This window comes from Tachypleus tridentatus, chromosome 13 (genome assembly GCF_004210375.1).
Source record: "Tachypleus tridentatus isolate NWPU-2018 chromosome 13, ASM421037v1, whole genome shotgun sequence".
NCBI lineage: Eukaryota > Metazoa > Arthropoda > Merostomata > Xiphosura > Limulidae > Tachypleus > Tachypleus tridentatus.
In genome coordinates this window covers 266,375,770-266,383,075 of record NC_134837.1, presented here as the reverse complement: position 1 = coordinate 266,383,075, position 7,306 = coordinate 266,375,770, and the positions used below count along the sequence as shown (strand labels likewise).

The 7,306-nt window shown below is 33.5% G+C and overlaps 1 long non-coding RNA gene across 1 annotated transcript; it reads left to right on the top strand.

The window, feature by feature from the left end:
- Positions 1-2,397: 2,397 nt before the first annotated feature.
- Positions 2,398-6,975, top strand: LOC143238379 (uncharacterized). The gene is made up of 4 exons (XR_013020555.1): positions 2,398-2,549; positions 3,295-3,402; positions 6,554-6,661; positions 6,798-6,975. It is a non-coding gene; the product is annotated as an uncharacterized LOC143238379 (long non-coding RNA).
- The last annotated feature ends 331 nt before the right edge of the window (positions 6,976-7,306 follow it).

Here is a 7,306-nt window from a genome sequence, read left to right as displayed (position 1 = left end):
AGAAATAAAATTAACAATATAAACTAAAAACTAGTAAACTTGTATTTCATTGTGTCCTCTGAACAAGAGAATATTTCTATTATACTTGTATTTGAGTGACCGAATAATTATTCCTTGTTTAATAAAATATAACAGTAAACTAAATAACCATGCATCATAATTCTATTACATTAACAGAATAAAATAATTCTACACCTGTACAAAAAAAACAACAACCTTAATTTAATGGGGGTTTCACTATCAACCTAATAAGTATATTTTAAATAGCAAACCCACATGTAGCTATCAGCCGTGATCACCGAGGGAATTTAACCACTAATTTTAGTCCGTGGACTATAGATAATTATTTCTTGTATTACTATTATTGTCAACATTACAGTTATGAACTGGATTACAGTAGACTATTTGTTGTATTACTATTGTTGTCAATATTACAGTAATGAAGTGGATTACAGTAGACTATTTGTTGTATTACTATTGTTGTCAACATTACAGTAATGATGTGGATTACAGTAGACTATTTGTTGTATTACTATTGTTGTCAACATTACAGTAATGAAGTGGATTACAGTAGACTATTTGTTGTATTACTATTGTTGTCAACATTACAGTAATGAAGTGGATTACAGTAGACTATTTGTTGTATTACTATTGTTGCCAACATTACAGTAATGAAGTGGAATACAGTAGATTATTTGTTGTATTACTATTGTTGTCAACATTACAGTAATGAAGTGGATTACAGTAGACTATTTGTTGTATTACTATTGTTGTCAACATTACAGTAATGACGTGGATTACAGTAGAGGATTATTTGCTGTATTCATTGGATTTGGAAGAAGGAGTAAATTCATTGAATAGTTTATGTGTTGGTTGTGTAGGTTACAGTTTTGTTTATGTCTACTTCCATTCTTCACTGTGGATAAAGTTTATTGAAATGGTAAGTTGTGAATTTCCATCTTCTGGACATTGCTCATCGTTCGGTGATTGAAGTAGAGTGAAGTGGATTATGTTCCCGTCTTCTTCTCCTTTGTTCTGAATACCATGAAGGTTCAAATTTTCACGTTGGAAATTACTCTTGTGACTATATGAATATTTATGGTGCGCAAAAAAGAAATCTTTGGGACCATTGAGAAAAGCCACATGTTGTGGTGAGAGTGTTTTGCCACAGAATGACCGACAACATTCTGTGTCGCCATGTGCAAACTTGTTGAGTGAAAGAATGGCAGGTTTATTGGAGAAGTGGAAAACAGTAAAATTCAAGTAATTTTGTGTATGTAATGAGCATGGAAGAGAGATGTCGTTTAAAGTTGTTTTTCTATTAAATTGATCAGGACAGAGCATGCGCGTGTAATGACTTCTTGGTGGTATCTTGTTTCCATCCACTTTAAATTTTGTATCATGTGGCTATTCAGAAGCCCGATGTGACTTTCCTAAATGAAAACAGACACACTCTTCAAAGTTCAACTATCGGATATAACATCATAAAATGTCAAAATAAAGAGAAAAACCAGAACTAATGATTCCAATAAAAACCATAGGAAGTGGCAGTCCTGTTTTATAAACAGAAATGAGAACAGTTTGTCTGTTTGATATATGTACAAACCTGGACACCAGAGGAATCAAACCTCAAACTTTAGTTTTTGAAATCTCGCTTTTTTTTGTGATAAACTAGAAAATATGTGTGTGGGGTGATACAGCTACGGAGACGTTATAATATTAAAAGTGTTCAATGACACGTCTATCAATATTTAATACAGCGGATAAAGGCGACAGTTTGAAATTGTTATGATTTACTGGTCTGAATAACAAATTCAAAGAATAATTTTAATAAACTAGTCACCATTATATATAAACCAATTTTATGTATCAATTATTCATGTTATTAACAATGGAGCTTTTCTTACATCATAGACTATCCTTATGTAACCATTTGATTGGATCTTGGTAAATGGATTATTGTTAATAAATTAAATTATAAATCTGACGTGAGATTTGTAACACTTTATTAACATCACTTGACACTTACATAGTAGCTTTCGTCCTTTTAATTTTGTGTACTAGTTATTACGTTGTGTTTTCGTTTGTTTGTTTTCAAACCCGGTTTTTAGCTCTTAGAGACGACAATCTTACAACTGATGAGGTGGACATGAGGTATTTGTATCATCTTTAGGTTTAACACTAGAAACTGGAAAAAAAAACACACATTAGAAACCAATACATCTAACTTGTGTAGTTACGTGTGTTTTATCACTAATAGTAAACGTTACAGTGAACTAGTTTTAAACTTTATTTTACAAGGTCAGACCAGTTATATGAAATATTTAGATATAATACTGTTTATGGTAATTAAGAAATGTTTGTTCATCATGATTGGTTAGAAATAACACACGGCACGTTGTTGTTCATTTTGCACACGAATCGTTTACACGAGTAAAATAAAAACTTCAACCACAGTAAGTTGAGATGGGAATTACAGTTTGAAGAGAACGTATTGTAATAACGTTTTAAGTTGTAAATAATGACGGACGTAGCTTGTCAGTGTGGTGGTAGGTTTGAAGTTTTGTTATGTTATGACTGGTATATTAAGGTGTACGTGTAATGTATTTGGTAATGAATTTATGTTAAATAGTATTACAGAGAAGTAGTGGTAGTCTAAATGTAAATTGAATTCGGTGACTGAATGTTTATATCAGAGTTTGGTTTAAGTAATGATTTTGAAGTGTTTTAAATATGTGTAAGTAAGGGTAATGTAATAAACAAAATTTAAATGACATTTGTTCAAGGGTGTTATTGTATATCTAAGGTTATCGGTTTTGTTTTAATGTGAAAATCTGGATATAAATAGCTTTTGGTATTTTTGTTTTTCAGTCAATTCATTCGCTTGCAATGAGAGTGAAGCTAATATCTCTTACTTTAAACTCCTATCATTAATATATTGTTGCAACATAAGTTACACCTAATCATCAGTTTTAACCGAAACTTTATTAGATAACCTCAAACTTCTCATTATTTTAATTTAAATTCTTTCTCTTTCATGAAACGTGATTCTAGTCTTGATGTTTTTGTGACAAGAAATGAATGTTAAGGTGTAGTGATTACTACCCGAGTTATGGGTAATATGTATTGAAAGTATTACACAGTAACATGTCTACATATTTATTACTTCTAACTATTGATAACAAGGTAACGTTTCATTAAATGTGTAAATTAATTTGGTATTGGAACTATAATAAAGAAAGCTAATATTCATAGCTCGCTTATGCTACATTTTTCATTCTCTTGTTTTTTAAGATCCAATATGCACATGCATCAAAGAGTGCACGTGTGGCAAAGAAGACGGATGTAAGTGCAACGCGTGCAACACAAAAGACGGAACTGAAAGAAGTTGTAAGTGTAAAGGTAGGAAATCGTTTCTCAATATACAGATGGTTATATCATTTACTTACAAGAATTATTTAGTTTGTAATCGTTTTGTGGTTTATAACTGTCAATATTCTTGTTTTGGATTTTTTTAGTTTCATTTTTAATTTAAATATTTTTTTTTTCACTATTTTGCCCATCTAAGAGTAATCCCTCTGCACTTGTGCACTACCACTAAATGTTTTATTCTACTCGCAAATAACAAACCATTCTAAATTCTCTTTAACAGCTGCATATGTTAAAATAAACTGACACTGTTGAAGACTAAATAACGCCGTATGAACAATGGTAAATGTCAACCAATTATTGCAACAACAATAGTATAGGAACACTCTTAAAAATAAGCTAACCATTCGTCCCAGTTTAAGGAATCTCTTATGTCCGGGCTGGCTTACTAATATGATCAGAAGTATCTCTGGATATCTGATTTTGATCACACGGCATATCTTTCAAAAATAAACTCCAAATGTCTATCTGCATAGAGCCCTGACCTGCTTTTAATACGTTTTAGTTAATGGGGAGAAGAACCGATAGTACTGTAACATGGAAATTACCAAACATTTCGTTTAGTTGAAATTCTGATAATTTGTACGGTACACATTGAAGTAATGGCCGGTGCAGAAGCGGTGAGTATTTCTACATGGAAAGCTTTCTTTCCTTGAAGTATGTTTCCTCTATAATTTCTTTATTTATTACAGTATATATCATACAATAAATGTTTAATTGTATTTTTTATATTCGTTCTTTTAGTCTATCAATTCGTTTCGTAACGTGGTGAGAACTTTGGAGATGTAAATAGAAAGGGTAAGAATATTTCTGGTTTATTTAACAACGAACCTTCCACAAATATTTCCCCTTGGTGTGGCTTCATGTACTTAATGAGGGGACGTACCCCCCAGGGAATGTTCACTTCACCTCTTATGGGACCTAAAGATCCCCCCCACGTGAAAAGAGAGCATTCTTATGGTTGGGTTTTCCAACCCGTGCCCACAAATTTGGCCTTCAATTCCTGTAGACGGGCGACCTTGGGGGTACCCCTTAGTCAATTGGCTGGTCCACTTGTGCTAGGGTCAAAAAAGCACCAGTAATGGGTTGTTCTTAACAAATATTTGGGACATCCTATCTGATGCTGGTGTTTGGTTATAGTATTCACGAAACATTCGCATTATTGATGTGACCTTTAACATTTTTAGAGCATCCTCTCGTAGGACTCTAGGGTGGGGGTACATGTGCACTGAAAGGACTATGTGGTGGGGAAGGGGGTACGTGTAAACTGAAATTTCCGTGTGTTTTTATCAATGATCCTCCGAATAAAACCTTTTAAAATAGTAAAATCAGTCCAGAGCTGAACCACCAAGTCTTTAAGTTTCTGAGCGGCAATCTTCAATATCTATATCTTTTGTACCTAATTTTCTAATCCTACATTCTCTTTGAGACAAACATTTTAAGCAAATGTCTCCCTTTTTTATTTAGAACGCAATGGAAGGTCACGCTGTCTTTCTAAAGTCTGTAAATAAAAAAAATTGTCGTCTGTTTGATCTGGTGACATTGGTGGAAACATCCACAACACTGGGAAATCCTCTTGAATTCAGTCACTTGGGGATACCCCTATTGAGCTTGCACCTCATGCTACTTTGAATTCATCACAAGGACTCATGGTTCAGAACTATTGAGTCAAATTCTCGCTGGTTTCTATGCTGAAGGAGTTTCTGCAGTGAGGCGTATTTCCATTCGCATATATGGAATTATGATGCCGATTAATATCCTCGTTCATGTATTTAAAGCAACACGTCCACCTGTTACCATAAAGACAGGTTATCGTTATTCCAGCATGCGGCCATACATACCAAAACCTCTTGCAGAGTTTCAGTGACTCAAATACGTCATGTGGTTCCATTACATGTGCTCCTTGTGGTGGCAAGAACAATGATGCGTATAAGTATAAATCGGACTCATTGCCTCAATTACAACGGCTCTCTCCCGTTTTTCTTTCGTTCATGCCCTAAATGGTTGGAATAAGAGGTGCAGCATCTCGTAACACTACTTACCCTGAAGGTCGGCAGTTACTGTCCACAACTTCATCTCGGACGTATACTGCTGCACTTCGTTCCACAACTTTCTCTCTCTCTCTCTCGTCGTGTTTCCTACTCCCTCTAGAATTAAGTACCAGATGTCTCTTAATTATATTAATCTAAATATTCACATTTAGCAACTTACCTATTTAACGATACTGTCTAAATGTCCTTCTATACGATTTCGTAGTTTAAAAAACGATTTCGTAGTTTAACATAGTTAAAGAAGTTACGTGAATCCATTATTTATTAAATATTTATCAGTTACCCCTTACTGTAATAAGGTTTTATATGAAGATAAAATTCAGAAACAAGATATTTAATGAACTATCACCTAAACTACCATTAGAACACAACCAGCCCTAATTACCATGGGCTGTAACCGTTGATATAGATGTAGTTTGTCATATGGAAATTGGGTTACAAAATAAACTGGCAGACAAATTAACTTTATATAAACAATAGGTTTATCAACCTGAGTCATATTTGTAACAAATTATACACAGAATTACCATATTTCTTGTGGCTTTAACGGAATGTTACTGTTATTTACCAACAGCTATTAAGACAGTTTGTGTTGGACCAATAGTAATCCTCTCACTTTAGCGGGATTTCTCCCCTCCCACTGACTTCCTAATGTACCACTGAAATAAACTGATTTCGAAGGTTTAACACTACTTAACTTGTCCCGTTTATCTAAATGTGATATTGGGTCATGAAAGCTAATCCTGTTGTCTGACATCTCAATCTAAAAGACGGTGCAAGTTTTTCAATAACAGTTAAAACTTCCAGTTGTAATTCCACAAAACCACGACTTCGCCTCCTGTTTCAACAATCTTATCATAATGACGTATCCTTAACAAAGTATCATAACACAACTACACTAGACTCGCATTCAGTATGGGAGTTAATATTGTGTGCATTACGAAGATTAAACTTTACGTTCGTTGTTTGACATCATATGAACCACAAAGTAACGTTCCTGACATAACCAAATATCAAAATGAACTTCAATCTATGATTACACCAAATTAATTTGTGCCACATTTCTCTTTAAGATCCTACGTGCACATGTATCGAGAAGTGCACCTGTGGTAAAGAAGACGGTTGTAAGTGCACTGCATGCAACAAAAAATCCGACACTGAAGATCGATGTAAGTGTACAGGTATGTGTAATCTTATGTAGTCCATACTGTATGGAATTTAACTTTAACCCTAAACGTTTATATTTTCATTCGTTACTAATGTTTGTTCTTATAAACTTCAATTTTTATTACACATGTGATCTTATTTTCTCTATAGAAGGAGAAACCTGTGGCTGTACGTCCTGCACGTGTAGTAAGACGGAATGAATTTCCCTATACGTATTGGTCTGGTTCCTGTTTAATGAATTTTATTAGATTGTTTACTTTATTACATTTGTTACTTTCTATTTTTCCTTTTGGAAATTAATAAATTTAACTTTATTCCGGTGTAATAATTAATCTGAAATCATTTAACTGAAACTACATAAACATTCACTGTATGTGACTTAATCGTTTTAGCAATACTACATATAATTACTTCGGTAGCGAGGACTTCCATCCTTTTAGAAATCTATACCAAATTAGACTTGTACTCAACGTTTGGTTAGAACACTAACCATTAGCTAGTGTATAGAAATGGTTTTCTAATACGTTCAAACATAATCGCAATTTCATCTCTATTTAAATCTGTTTTCCTAGATATTCTTGCTCCGACTAAAAGTGTTTAAACTACATCCTACACTCTTTAAGATCTCGCCTCCTCCTTCAAACAAACAATACAGCACA